The 15199-nt window shown below is 46.9% G+C and overlaps 1 long non-coding RNA gene and 1 other non-coding gene across 2 annotated transcripts; one reads left to right on the top strand and one right to left on the bottom strand.

Moving 5' to 3' along the window:
* Window positions 1-623: 623 nt before the first annotated feature.
* On the bottom strand, window positions 624-695 carry TRNAC-GCA (transfer RNA cysteine (anticodon GCA)). The gene has a single exon. It is a non-coding gene; the product is annotated as a tRNA-Cys (tRNA).
* A 6031-nt stretch (window positions 696-6726) lies between these two features.
* On the top strand, window positions 6727-10614 carry LOC141578104 (uncharacterized). The gene is made up of 2 exons (XR_012508012.1): window positions 6727-7010; window positions 7802-10614. It is a non-coding gene; the product is annotated as an uncharacterized LOC141578104 (long non-coding RNA).
* The last annotated feature ends 4585 nt before the right edge of the window (window positions 10615-15199 follow it).

Raw genomic sequence — 15199 nt, 5'->3', positions numbered from 1 at the left:
ACCACCATGCTGTACATGACACCTCAGGACTTACTTTATAGTTGGAAGTTTGTACCTTTTGACCCCCTTCATCCATCTCTCCCTTTTTACTTTAAATATTCAACATGAATACTAGAAAATGTAAACTCAGATGTGTAGCTTGCATTCTATTTCTGGGGGGAGTGCTGGTGTAGACGACACTGGTGTAGACCTTGGCCTTGGCTAGACTGACCTCGCTGGTATTTCTGAAGGGTTGCCTGTGACCCCAGAGCCCTCTGCTCGGGCAGCATGGTCTGTGTCCCCAGGCTCTGCCTCCGTGTTTTCCTTTCTGGTCTTGATTCTTGGGATCCTGCTCTCTTGAAGGGGCAGCGGCGTTCATCAGACCCTTCACGGGGCTGTCGGGTACGTGAGCTGAGCGCCCTCTGCCTCTTTTGGTAAAGTCCGGACCGCCCTCGAAATCCCTTACCTTGCAAGACAGGACGATATCGCTCAACAGATAGTGGAGTCGGGTGGCAGCCACCCTGGAGCTGCAGGACAGGAGTGGGTACCGTTTTCAGTAGTGAAAACATTGCAACTACTGGGACCGTCTAAGACTACAGTGTCCAGGTTGCTTGAACCTGGAAACTCCAAAAGGGAGCTCCGGTAGGGGGCACCCGGATTTGAACCAGGGACCTCTTGATCTGCAGTCAAATGCTCTACCCCTGAGCTATACCCCCTGGCGAAAGGAGCCTGTCCTCACTCACACCTTTATACTCACATAGCCACACCCAGGCCCTGCAAACTGCCGCAGCCTCTGCCGTTGGCTTTGCGGCCCATTCTCAATCCAGGATGGCCTTTCTGCTCTGAACTTCATCCTGCTTTCCTCCCCAGATATGGTGGAGTAGTTGATTCGGTCACAGTCTTCTGCCCAAAGCAGGAGGCGGCAGAGGCTCAGGGCCCCTCTTGTTACCTGGAGAAAATCCAGGCGGCCTGGAGCTCTCACCACTCCAAGCTCAGGCCCACGAGCCCTGCCGCCTCGTTCATTTACTCCCTCAGCGCTCAGCTTTGTTCTCTGCCCTTTCCTGTCCCTGTGTCTTCCTGTCCTCCTGCTCCTCTTGGATTTCCCACCGGTCCTTCCTCTTGACCTCTTCCCCACTAGCTCTCTTTGTCTCACTGCCCAGACCTCCCCTAGTCCTCCACCTAAATCAGACAGTGTCCTTTTCAAATTCCCTACCTGAGATGTAAACGGAAGACCAGGCCTAGTAAGTAAAAGGTAGACCATTTATTTCCAAAATATAATAGGTGATAAAAACTAAGAAAAATGTGAAAATAATAGGAGCAACCCTGGAGGGTTTTTCCATTGTAAATATTAGAAAATCTACTAAAACAGCGCCAGGACAGAACACTTCCAGACCTGGGACTGCACCGTAGTACATACACAAACGTAATAGAAGATGATCACAAATGCTTACTGAGCAGTGATGATGTTCACAACAACCCTGTGAGACAGGTGCTGTGATTGGTACCTTAGTTTCACAGCCGAGGAAACCGAGGTGCCGGGATGTTAAGTAAGTCGTCCAAGGAGAGCTGATTAGTTAGCGGGGGCTGCAAACGCAGGCAGCCTGGCACTGGAGCCCACGCACTTAACCACAGTGTTTTACTGCCGAGAGTTAGAGCAGTCACAAATTCACAGGGGAAAAGAAAGGTTATTTATGTAAATTATGCTGGGAGAGTTCAATTTATGTAAATTATGCTGGGAGAGTTCAGTTGGCCATCTGGGAAAAATAAAGTAGCAACCTAACTTCTTTTTGTATATCAAAACACAGTCCAAGTGGATTAAAGCATTGTGTCTAAAAGGTCAAACATAAATAAAAGTATAAGAGAATATAAATGAGTATCTAATTTCTGAACAGCAGGGGAGGCATTTCGATGGGAGAAATCCCAACAGAAAATACTAATAGATTTGGCAGCATAATCATTAAGAATTTAGGAATATGAACACAATTAAAAGGTGAACAGCAAGTTGGGAAAACAGTCCTATCATTTACAACAGACAAAATGCTACAAATAATTATCCTTAATATGAAATATTTATTAGGCCTTCAAGGATGTGCTCATTCTCAGTAAATCTTAGTAAAACCAAAGAAATGCAAACTAAAACATTACAACATTTTTCACCTATCAAATTAGAAAAAATTTAAATAGTAATTATCATGCCAGTACTGTAAATGAGGACTGTAAATTAGTATACTCTTTCCTGAGGGGAAGGGCAATATAAAACCAGAGACTTGTTAAAATGATCAATTCCCTTTGACCTGGTAGTAATTCTATTTCTGAATCCATCCTTAGAAAAAGCATGAAATGTGAACAAATGTTGGCTCAAAGATATATAAGTCCTCTTAAATGTTATTTAGAACATTTAAACGACTAGAAACGATGTCTAATATTAGAAAGGTAGTTAAGTGAAGTAAGGTATAGTCCCTCGATTAAAAACTATGTAGCTATTTAAATGTTTCATAAATTCACAAGAAAATGTGACTTGAATGTTAAGTTACGGCTCTCAATTCTGACTGCACATTAGAATCTTCTAGGGAGGTTTGCAAAGCGCTAACGCAGGGAGGAGGGGCAGGTCAGTTAAATAAGTGACAAGGTCACATATTTTCTAAAACCAGGGGATTCCGTGTGCAGTCATGGTTGGGAATCACTGTGTTAAATGACAGAGAGCATTTTGTCTCAAATGTAAAAATAAATAGAAACAAACAAAAAATGAAAAGGAAATATTTTGAAATCCTAACAGCTCTTATTTCCATGGTGACATTGTTGATTATTTCTTCCTTATATTTTTCTGTATTTTCAGTAATGTATTATTTTAATAAATTACTTAGAAATGTTAAAAAAAAAAAAAAAGTTAAGGACCTGAGAAAAGCACCTCTGAATTCAAGACTCTTAATCTGTAGTCAAATGTCCTCCTCAGGCCGCACTCCTGTGTCCCCTCCCGGCCACTCCCAGGACTCCCTCAAGCAGGTACTTTCCATGCCCTTTCAGGAAGCAGACCTACCTGTTGGGCTGCCCAGGTCTTTGGACCTGCTGGCATCACTGCTCCTCTTGCCAACACATTTGAATTTGCATTGTTTGCTCAATAGCATAAAGTGAGGACTAAAAAAATGAGGGATTATGGGTTATTTTATTTTATTTTATTTCATCTCATCTCATCTCATTTCATTTATTTTATTTTATTTCATTTTTTGTTTGGGTAGACTATTTTATTCACATTTAAATTTCACCAAACACTGAGCTCAAGTATGTGCTAGACTTCAGTACAGATTTTTGAGATGATGGACAGCTTTTAAGTGTTCAGTGTATTAAACACTGCACAATATAGTCAACAACTAGAAAAAAATCTAGGTGGTCTTACAACTGTATATACCGTTATACATTTAGTAAACATGTTTAGGGACAAGCCCTGCAATTTGAGGAAAAACCCGTTCAGGACAGAGAGGCCCTTGGTTGCTGCCAGAATCTTCCCTTGATGTCAGACTTGAGACAAACCAAGGAGGCTGTCAGTGTACAAAAACCACTGAATTCAGGACAAACAGTAGCAAGAGTATATTAAAGAATTGTCTCTTGTCAGTTGGGATTGTGGGGGCCCATCTGCAGTGAGCAGGGCTGGCTGGAGGCAGGAAATGGCGCAGCTCAAGCCCAGGATCTGCAGGTTAGAACAGAACGCTTAGCGCTCTCCTCAAAAATCCCTGGGTTTTCCAAACAAGTTCCTAGGATGCTTTCCCCAAACAGGGTATGGGTGACTTTAAAACTTTCTCCTTCAGTGGGGAGGGTGTAGCTCAGAGGAAGAACACATGCCCAGTATGCACGAAGTCCTGGGTTCCATCCCCAGTACCTCCACTAAAAATAAATAAATAATTACCCTCCCCCAAATAAATAAGCAAACAAACAAAACCTACCAACCAAACAAAAAAAGGACCATGAGTCACCTAATCCTCAGTGCTTGGGTCAAAAACTAGAGGTGGGAAAAAAAAGATTAAACACAAACAAAAAAAACTTTCTTCCTCATATTGTCTATATTCTCCAAATTTTCTGCCATGAAAAATATTCTTCTCAAAATCAGAGAAAAACAATAAATATTACAAATTTAAGCATCTTTCCTGCTAGTAATTGCAAGCAGTATCATTTCCCATATTATAATTAATAAATAATTTCTTTAAGATAAAATGAATTGGTGGAATACTACTTTGGGAAATATGCATTATAATTTACATATAACCCATTTAAGCTTTGTTTGTTGTTTTGTTTGGGGGGAGGTAATTAGGTTTGTTTATTTAATTCCTTACTTTAATGGAGGTACTGGGGATGGAACCCAGGACCTCCTGCATGCTAAGCACACACTCTACCACTGAGCTCTACCCTACCCTCCATTTAAGCTTTTAAAGGAATAATTATTTCCTTTTTGCAAATTAGGACACAGCCTTGGAAAGTTTCCAAGAGACTCAATTTCAAAACCTCTTGGTCCAAGTCCAGGGCTGTTATAGTACAAGTCTTCCATCCTTTTGTGGTAAAGGTGATGAGGGTTGAATCACTGGGGATATGTAAGAATTATCACCTCATCTGCCATCTCGTCCCCCTCCACATTAGGATGTGTGGTAACAAAAATATTGATAATGGCTCAGATAAGCTGAGTGTTTACTACGTTGGAGGCATTGCATATACCTTTTCTCATTTAATTCTCCCTCTGAAGTAGATACAATTATTACTGCCTATAAAGTAGCTAAGGTTACCCCTATTTTATAGATGAAGAAAAAGAGATAAGAGGGGTTAACTTTCATTCAGTCATTCAGCAAACAGGTAGGATGCACCCACTGTATACCAGTGCTAGTCTGGCACCGAGGGCTCAGCAGTGAACAGGCAAACCAATAAGGCCCTTGCCCTCATGGAGCTTATATTCCGAGAGTTAGTGACAAACAGGAAAACAAACATATGAACAAGATCATCACAGGTACTGAAAACACTGTAGGAAGATAAAGTAGGGCAATGTGATGGAAGATGGCCGGGGTGAGATGGGCTGGTCAGGACAGTGACAACCAGAGCTGAAGTCTAAATGATAAGAAGCCGGTATGTAAAAATTTACTTGCAGAGCACTCCGGGCCACGGGTAGAGACCATCAGGGCCCTGGGGAGGCACTGGCTTGGCAGGATTGAGGATCGTGAATAGTGCCGACGATCAGCACAGGACAGAGATTCCAGCAGAGGTCAGCGAGGTGGGGTGGGGGCAGCTTAGAGAGGGCCTTGTAAGTCATGGTCAGAGGCTAGGGTGGAGCCTGCACTGAACCAGGTCTGTTGCTTCCCGTGTCCAGGGGCCGCCATCTTGGAGACTTCCTGATGGCTTTGCAGTGGACTCGACACAGGGCCTGTCTCTCTGGCCTGTCCTATCACGATAGGCGTCCCGAGTCCGTCTGTAAGCCCCTGTGGCCATGCATTTCATTTATTCTTGTTCACCCACTCAGCCTGGCCCCTGCCCTCGTGGGGGTGACTTTCCAGCAGAGGAGGCACAGGTAACAGTGACACACTGTGACTCAGGTGCTTCTTCAGATACAATTGTGATGAGTGTCATGAGACATGAAACAGGGCAGGGTTATCGTCATCTGTAGGGTTCAGGAGAGCTTCTTGGAAGCAGCACCATTTCCGTAGCACCTCACCAGAGGAAGGGAAATGAGGTGGAGATGGTGACGGTGGCCCAGGAGGACTGGACAGTGTGGGCGGAGGCTGAGCCAGAAGGACGAGAGAAGGCTGGGCACTGGGGTCGGGGGAGACAGCTTCCCGTGGGCTGAACAGTGTCCTCTCAAACCCATATCCTTCCAGAAACTTCAGACTGCGGCATTATTTGGAAGTAGGGTCATTGCAGATAGTTAAATTCAGATGAGGTCATATTTGAATTAGGGTAAGTCCTTAATCTAACTACTGTCCTTTTAAAAAGAGAAGAGACACACACAAAGATATAAGGAGAATGTGGAAACACATATACAAGGAAAATGCCAGGTGAGGAGGAAGCAGACGTCGGAGTGATGTGCCTATAAGCCAAGGGACACGCAGGATTGCCAGCAACCACCAGAAAAGAGGAGAGGCGAGAGACCTGGAACAGATTCTCCCTATGAGCCTCCAGTAAGAACCAGCCCTAATGCCACCTTGACTTTGGAGTTTTTGAGCCAATAGATTTCTGTTGTGTGAAGCTACCCGGTGTGGGGTACTTTGTTATGCAGCCCTAGGAAACTGACACACAGCCCAAGATAGGGCTGGAGAGGCAGGCAGGGCCTGAGGGGCCTGATGGAACTTTGAATTTTACCCTCAGAGCAAGGGAGGACCATGCGCAGACCTGCGTCTTCAAAGGATCCCTCTGGCTGCCCGATGTTCCGGAAGCCTTGACATCCACTGAGTCAGGCCCCACAGTATGGCCCAGCGCACGGTGGCAAAGCCGCTGCCTGTCCCGGCATCACTCACGGGGAACCACGTGTTGCTCCGTAAATGCCAGGTGGTTCTCAATCTCCACCCCTCCCCACAAGAGACCACCTTTCCAGTTCCCAGCTCTGCCTGCTGGTACCCGACCTACATCCCACAGAGAATAAGGTAAAGCAGTGGCCCTTCTGGAGAACGGTTTGGCAACAGGCATCAAAAGCCTTAAAAAAAGAAAAAGAGAAAGAGAGATTGAAAGAGAAAGAAAAGAAAGGAAGGAAGGAAGAAAAGGAAGGAAGGAAGGAAGGAAGGAAGGAAGGAAGGAAGTGAAGGGAGGAAGGGAGGAAGGGAGGAAAGAAAGAAGGAAGGACGGGAAGAAAGCCCACACCCTTTGACAGGGCAACTCTCTCTCTTGGAAATAACCAAATATTTGAAAATGTGTCAAGAAACAAACAAGTCCAGCCCATCGTCAGAGCGCTTCTCAAGGGCCGCCTCCGCGTGATGCAAACACATCTGCCACTAGCTTAACTGACTTGAGAGAAGTGGGTGAAATGAAGCGCCGAGCGGGAAAGGGTGTGCATCCCTACAGCTCGGGTAAATGCCAGGGGGCCAGCCCTGCCTTCTCGGTCCCCGCGGCTCGCCGGGATTTCCTTTTTGCTCCTCTCTTCTAAGCGCTATGAGCCTTCGGGGCGGGGCACGTCTCGGCTCTCCCGCCTCCGCAGAGCCCTGAGGCCTCCCCTTTTCACCCGCGGGTGCCCAGCACCGGGATCTGCACAAAGAACGTGCCCCGCGAAGCGTGGAGGACTGGGAGGGCCAGGCGTGCACGAAATCAAGGAAGCCAGAGCGACTCCGGCCCCAGAGGGCGCGTCTCAGGGCGCGCAAGGACGGCTCCGGGGAGCCCGGGGGGCGAGGCCGCCCGCTCGGCATAGGCCCGGCGTACCCGCCAGCGCCTCCCGCGCCGCGGACCCCGGCCTTCGGGGACAGCCCCTTCCTCGGCGCGCGACGGCGGCCCCGCGCCACCACCGAGAGGCCCGGCGTTCCTAGAGCGGCCGCGGGCCGCCAGGTGCGGCGCAGGGGCCTCCGAGCCTCCGAGGTCCGGCCAGCAGGGGGCAGCACCGCCCGGCCGCGGCCCCACGTGGCGGGGACGCCCGAGCCAGGCCGAGGGCCGGGCGTCCAGCCAGCGGTCGCTCGGCGGGTTCCGCCGGTTGGTGAGCGGAGACTCGGCCGAGGAATTTTTAAAATTAAATTAAAAAGTCATTAAAAATTAAATTCACAAAATGCATATACGTTTACTTAAAGCATAAATATATGCATCTATAGAAATCCAATGTTTAAATTAAAAAGTCTCAAGTGGTTTTTTTGTTTTTGTTTTTCTTTTTATTAAGGCCTGGCAGCATCGCTTACAGACCTCCTGGGAGACGGACGTTGTATGGCCCAGTTCACAGGTGCTGGCTCGAGGCCCAGATTTTTGAGGGAGTCGATGAGTCTCAAGAAGTGATGGAGCTGAGAGGACGGCGAGGGAGGCTGAGGACGGGCACGGCTGTTCTCCGGGAGCCTGGAGCGGGCTCTGACGGTCCCCAGGGAAGTCTCCAAGGGGCCGGGGGCCTGGGATGGGAGAGGACCCTGCCCAGGGGGGTCCCGACGCCTCTCTGTCGTGCTGTGTGCCCCTGCTCTAGAGGGCAGGAAGGCACAGCAGAACAAGGCAAATTACGATGAGAGGAAGCCACGGCGTCGCTGCTGTCCTCTGCAAACAGAAACAGTCTGACAGCTCAGCCGGTAGAGGAAGGGTGGGAGGGCAACCTGGATGCCAGGGAGATGCCAGCTGCTCCATTGCCCTGCAGTCTCGCTCTGCTGCCTGCCTGCCTTGGACTCCTTGTCGGGGAGCTGGGTGACCTTCCTTCAAAGGGCAGGGCAACCCGGAAGGATTTTTGTCATCACTGAGCCACCCTGAGACTGTGGTAAGGGGATCTGGTAGTGACCTGGAGACTCCATCTAAAATCTGGGCTAAAGTATTGGAGGGAATGATAAAATACATTTTCTATGCTGTCTTTTAAAGGTTTTGGATTAGCTTTAATGAAGAAAATCATCTGCATCCCAACTGGACAGAGATTGGGGGTTTTACTGGTGTCTCTTCCCTGTGCATTTTCACCTGTGGCTTATTTGCCGTTCATTTAATGGTTATTGAGTACCTCGCCTGGGCCAGACTCTGGTGCCAGATGCTGGAGTAGGCACGCACATGACCGGAAGCCTGCCCTTGAGAATATCAAGCACATGTGCCACCCGGGGCCCACGCCAGAAGAAATTCCTTTTATTTACCACTCAGTATGAGGGCTTTTGACCATCCTCCACACCCACAGGGCTCAGGAAAGCCCAGAGGAGGGTGACCCTGAAAGCTCCCCACAGCCAGGTTGTGTGGCCAAGGGTCCCACGGGGCTATCACTTGTGCCTGACTGCCCCTTGCCTCCACAGTGTAAGCGTTTGCTGTAAAAATAACTTCAGGGATCCTTGCAGCTTCTGACAGGGCTTTTCTGGACATCTGTGCTGCTATTTCCTTCTGCCTTCCAGGGATTCTTGGTGGATGTCAGCTTGATAGATTTCACTGGTGAGATTAGAGGGACTCGCCGTATAACCTGATATGAACATCTGCCTGGTAATGTAGAGGTTATAGAGAATAGAAATGCATGTGTACCCCAAAAGGAGGAAATAAACTTAAACCCTGTGGCCTATCAAAGAAGTAAGCATGGAATGTGTCACCGGATAAATTAAACATTTGGAGTTTGGATGGAGACTGGGAAAAATTGAACCAAGGGAGAAGGGCCAGCAGGGTTGGCCCAGGGCAGGGTGTGTTGGAGGCAGTTTCTACCTCAGAGACCCCTCAGGGCAGCCCCCAGGGCTGGGGGAGCCCAGCAGGTGAGTTTAGCAGCTCTCTCCCACTCCCCCTCTGCCTCCAATGATTTGACATATTTAGCTTCTGAAAATGGTTTTATTTAAACAAGGGATTCCAAAAACAAAAGCTTGAAAACACTGACAGATGAAGTGCAGAAAATCTGGCTGATGGTTATAAATTTGGTGAAGATTTTTTGTCCTAACTCTTGAAAGAGATGCTAAAATATACTGTTATAGATTTCGTTTCTACGGCAAGGGAGTGAACTCTTCCAAGCAATCCACTTAATTTTACAGGTGTGGAGATGGTCAAAAGTCCTCATACTGGGTGGTAAATAAAAGGAATTTCTTCTGGTACATTTACAGATGAGACTTACCTTCTCTTGGAGAAAAAAAGGGGTTCATTCAATTCTGAGAGAAGTTTTTATTCTTTGAAACTTTCTTTACAGTAAGAAAGAAAACAATGCTGTTTTCATTTGGGGGAAAAGGGTTTTAAATTCTGAAACTCAATTATGTGACAATAACATAGTAATGTGAGTTAATTTTTTCAGTAAAATGAACACCCAAGCCTGTTTGTATGCAGTTTAGTTTATGTTTGTTCCAAGACTCTGAAGAGCTGGCACAAATCTGGGCCAGAAAAATGGGTCTATTTCTTCTCAACATGTCTACCGTTTGAATGAAATATACTGGAGATTGGTGCTGTTTGGATATGCCTTGCTTTTTTAGTAATACTGAAACATTTGAGATTTATTTTTTTCCAAACTTATTTCAAAACGTATCACAAACAAGGGCTTGGTAAGGTATTGATTAGTTCAGGATAAGCTAAAGTGGGAAATGAATAATAATCATTTTAGCCGGGCATTTGTTATTATTACATTGTTTAGGGGGTAGCTATGCAAACCAACTTACTGCCTTTACTTCTGGGCAAACTTACTGTGGCGATTTTCAGTGATGACAATCAATCCATGAAAGGGTCCAAATCATACATAAAAGTTTTATCTTCAATTTTAGAATTTGTATAATTTACCTGCAGAAGATTTGGTCGTGGAACCATGTTGTTCTGGGATCATACCTCCAGTGGAAGAATGTCACACTTCATAACCTGTTTAATTTTCTTAATTGAATTTAGCTTAAATCCAATTTCAATCCTTTGAGGGCATAACTATAGTATTTGTGTATCCTGAAAATAAATAATGGATTGAATGTAGTTCTTAAAAAGCCTTTATACTTATTAGACTATACTGATTCTAAAAGGAAACAGTATTTGTTGTCCTGATATTCATTATTTAAATAAAATTACTAGGCGGGATGGAAATTTTCCTCGGTACATTTTGTCATTAAAATTCTGCTTTATGTTACCCTAGTTAATAGATAGCGGTGATGCTCCTATCGTAGCATCCTCATGTTAGTTTGAGAACTTGTTTATTATTTAATAAAGAAAAGCAGTGAGTTTCATTCTTTGGTAGTGGTGGAAGGAATGGTGAGGACCCAAGAGGCACAAGTCCGAAAGACTCGAGTCAGGCTGTGAGCGCTGTTTTCTTGGGGAGCAGGTGCATTTTCCTAGTGATAATCTCCTCCCCTCAACTCCTTCTCTGACTGTTAAACAAATGGCTTCTTAGGCCCCAACATAGAAACGAACACAGAAAAGGAGCCCTCTTCCCTTGACAGCTTCTTCCCAAGGTCCCCATGGAAGAGTGGGGCTCAGTCTAAAATGGACCCTGCCACCGAGGCACCCAATATCTGTTCTCCCCTGTTTCGGTGAGCTGGGCCAGGGATGCAGTGTTGCCCTGCTTCTGGCCAGGTCCAGACATGCAGTGTCCATGTGACTGATAGTCAGAACTGCAATTGGAGAAGAAGTACTGGTTTGCTTTCTTTATTAAGGATCCTCGTAGAAGAAATTGGGAGGCAGTCCACAATAGCAGTTACCGGCACACTTTGGGTCCCACACGTTACATTTAAATTCTGGTCATGTGACTTTGGGCCGATTGCTTAACCTCTCCAAACTTCATCTGTGAAAAGGGACATGAATACTGATTTCACAGGTTGTCAAAAGATAAAATGTGCCTGGAACTTGGTAAGACCCAGTGAATCCTAGTGATAATTATTATCATCCCTAATACAAGGCTAGGTCTGATTCCTGCCTGGAAGTTTCCATGTAAGGCCACTTACTATCAGTAGGACGCAGTTTAATTTTTCTTTTCTTTTTTCTCCTCCCTCCTTTCCTTCCTCCCTTCCTTTCTTTTCTTGCTTTGAAAAACTATTTTAGCCTGGAGTTATCTTTTGTAGAAAATAGAAATAGAAGGGTTAGCTTCTATTATGTTTTCACTAAAAATACCCATTTCAAGGAACCCAACTAGAAATGGTACATGCAGAGTTGATTTATTAAAAATTTAAATTTAGAAGTTTCCCACTCTGCCTGAGAAGCAGTAAGAGGCTTCAGCAGCCGAAAATGCTTTCCAGAAAGCTGGAGGAGAGGCCTTGGCCTGACTCACTGTTGCCCTGGCAACAGTAGGGCCTGGAGGCCTCCGTCCGGATCCCTTAATCTGAGGAGCCGCCACAACATTGCCTCAGGAAAGGTCCCCACAGACACCTGGCTGGTTAAAGCTACGCAGTCCGAAAGGAGGGTCAGGGAGAAGATGGCGGTGGGGCTCTTCTGCCCAAGACAGCTGCCGAAAGGTCTCCGTCTGCTTTCCAGACCCCAAAGCCTCAGTCCAGAGAATTAGGCTGCAGTCCCCACCAGATTCTAAGTGCTGTCAAGGCAGCGAGAGTTTCCTAATCCTTTTGTGTTTCTCCATGGAGCCCAGTACAATGCTTTGCACACAAGGGGTGCCGGATACATACCAATGTCTGTGTGGCGATGAGCATCCCCTAAGGTGCCAGACCCTTGCCCACTCCCTGCGCCGCCCCTCCTGCGTTAACGACCGCACACAGACGATCCACTCCTGTCTTAATTTCTGCAGCTGCAAACACAGGCTCCACAAAGCTAGGGCCTTTCTTGCCTCTAAAATTCTTTTTTTATTCTTTTACTATGGATTTTGCCAAATGTATGGCACAGAGCACGATCTGCTCAATATAGTGATTCTCCTAATTCTGTCTTAAATTTTAAAATCTGAGAGTAAATGGAATAATATGAAAGAGGCTCTGACGTCTCTTTTTTCAATAACCATTTGAGTTATTTGGTTATGTGGCCAAAAACACAGGCTTTGGAGTCAAAAAGACTTGAGTTCAAACCTTGGCTGTACCAGGTGGTTGCTGTGTGACTCTGGGCTGACTTACCCTCTCTGTGCCTCAAATTCTTCACCTATAAAATGAGCGTCATGGAGCAAATGGCTGAGCCAGGAGGTAATGGACGGACACAAAGCCTTCACAAGTCAGAAGCGTTCAACAGATAGTAATTCCTTTTGGCTCACGTCTCCACAGGGCCAATGCAACCAACAATTCAGGAATTTGAAAGTCTGACTTTCTAATTAAATTAAGGGCATCCTAGGATAGCAGTGTGAGCAAGGGATACCCAGGAAGTAGGGGTGCCACCCATGGCAAACTCTGGCATGTGGTTGAGAGGGGAGTTTAAAGCCCTGTCTGCTCCGACTTCAAGACCAAGGTATAGTTGCCTGTGTGGTTGGACTTGAACTTCCTTACCCCAAAGTCATTTTCTGCTCCTGGCTGTTTGGGAAATTTCCTTCTCAGAGATTCATTCTTTAGGATCCAACACTAGCCCACGACCAACCCAAGCCTCTGCTTTCAGTAAGTTAAGCTGTCTTTAGTCATAAGCTGATCATGAAATTAGCAAGTTTTTATTCAGACCTGAGGAGGTGGCAACATCATTGCTATGTATTTACGCCTTACATTATTCACCCTGAGAACAATGGGAACTTTACTGTCCCCGGCTAGCAGACGAGGACATGGATGCTCTGTTAATTAGCTTGTTCAAGGCCACACGACTATGGTATTTAAATCCACATCTGTTCGACTCCAGCGTCTGTTACACCCTAGTGACCACCCTCTGTTTGATGCTGGTCTGTGACTGCTGTGGGAGTTTATGGCAGATGGAGAGTGAGAATCACAATGGTGTTGAGGAGTCGGGACAAGAAGAGGGACTACCTGGAGCCCAGGGCACTGGACCCTGAGAAGGAAAGGGTGTGAAGAGGGAATTAGAGCCAAGGAAGGGGAGCTCGGTGCACAGAGGACCCCTGACAGCCCAGCTCCGCGTTAAGAAGTACTAGTCTTTGACTATATTGAATCCTTTATAAACCAGATTTCCTACAAAAAGGAAGGCTCACAGGCCTGATTCCTACCGACTCCACAGTGCTTTGAGGATGTCCTGGTAACAAAGGAAGTTACTCTCTGAGTTTCTACTTGGATTTCACCCGAAACCACCATGGTCTTCTGCTCAGGTCTGAATATCTCCGGCACCCTCCGATTTTCAACTTCCAGGACCAGGACAGATTTTGAACAGCAGTGGCCTTCCACTAAACATCTCCAAAATACCTCTGCTAACATCCTGGTGCTCAAAGGAGCCATCTCCTCTGTCAGGCCTTCAGCCTCCAGGCACCAGGTACATCATCCGTGAACCTGTGCCCTGCACACGCCAGCTCTCCCGGACGTCTGATTACAGGACGTTTCCGTCCCCATCTGGTGAAGCCTCCTGATACCTGCTCACATCGTATCTCTCTCCTGCTCATTAGCCTTCAATGGTGTCTCCTACAAAATCAAACTCAGACTCCATAGTCTCGAAGTCTTAGATCCAAGGCTCCCTCTGCACCCTAGTCTACTTGCAGCCAGCCTCGTTTGACCCTGTTTTCTCTCCACAAGCCCTTTCTCCAGTTCAGTAGGTTTAATCAGTCACTGATTCCGAACTCAGCTGGGCCTACTTTCCACACTTTGGCCTTAGAGAACACCCACAGCTGGAAGGTCTTCCTCATTTTTCTCCTCTGTGAAACCCTCCCCAGCCCACGGGACCAGCTGGATTCCACCCCTGCAGGGAAGCTGTCCTGTCTCTCGTCCGCCTCCTCCCGTGGTTGCCAGTGCATGGGTCACACGCTTGGCACTTCAGTGTTCCCTGCACACAAACATAACTACTTGCTCCTGGATCTGACTCGACTCCCTGGCCAGTTCTGTAGGTCAGGGCCCAGACCTGCCCCCTTCCAGCACTTCACAGCAGCCCTTCCTCTGCCCCTTCCTCTGGCTGCCGGGCCTGATGTCCTTCCACTCTTTTAGAAAATTTCAGTTCCAATGAACAAGTCATATCCTTTCAAATATGAGCTCTTGGGCCATGAAATCTCCCCTCTGGGCCTTACTTCATGCATCTTTATAAAGGAGGGGGTTGATGACCTCTATGGCCCCTTCCAAGTCAATGATGTAGCAACTTTGCCCTCCAGGTTCCCTTTTCTGAACACCCTTCAGGTATCTTGTCCTTCCCTCTCTGTCCCCAGACTCACGACTTCACCTGCCTGCATTCAGCATCTCTCCTCTGGCAGGCCAGCCACCCTGCCTCCCCTAGGAGTCTGGCTTCCACAGCTCACATGGCTGAGCTGGGCACTCCTCTGGCCTCCATGAATTGTCCCTTCAAATTGCCCGAATTCTCTCTGGGTCACTGCCGAGCCCAGGAGCAGAGCAAGAGTATATCATTCTGTGGGCAACGTAATCCACCTGCAGTTTCTCTTTCTGGGCCTCACCGAGGGTGACTGGAAATGAATGAATACCTAACAAAATGAGGGTGCGCTGGTGCATTTAACAAGTGGAAAGAGTAGTTTTGGTGCGACATACAAACAAAAAGTGTTCTGACTGGTGCCTTTTGTGGTTTCCCCATAGACTGGCACCAGGAGCCTCTGCACCAGCCCTGTTTCAAGCCAAGCAGGATGGCTGCCTGGTCTTCAGGGAAGCGCCCAGCTTCTGTTGTA

This window comes from Camelus bactrianus, chromosome 7 (genome assembly GCF_048773025.1).
Source record: "Camelus bactrianus isolate YW-2024 breed Bactrian camel chromosome 7, ASM4877302v1, whole genome shotgun sequence".
NCBI classification, from domain to species: domain Eukaryota; kingdom Metazoa; phylum Chordata; class Mammalia; order Artiodactyla; family Camelidae; genus Camelus; species Camelus bactrianus.
This window is presented reverse-complemented; position numbering and strand designations above follow the sequence as displayed.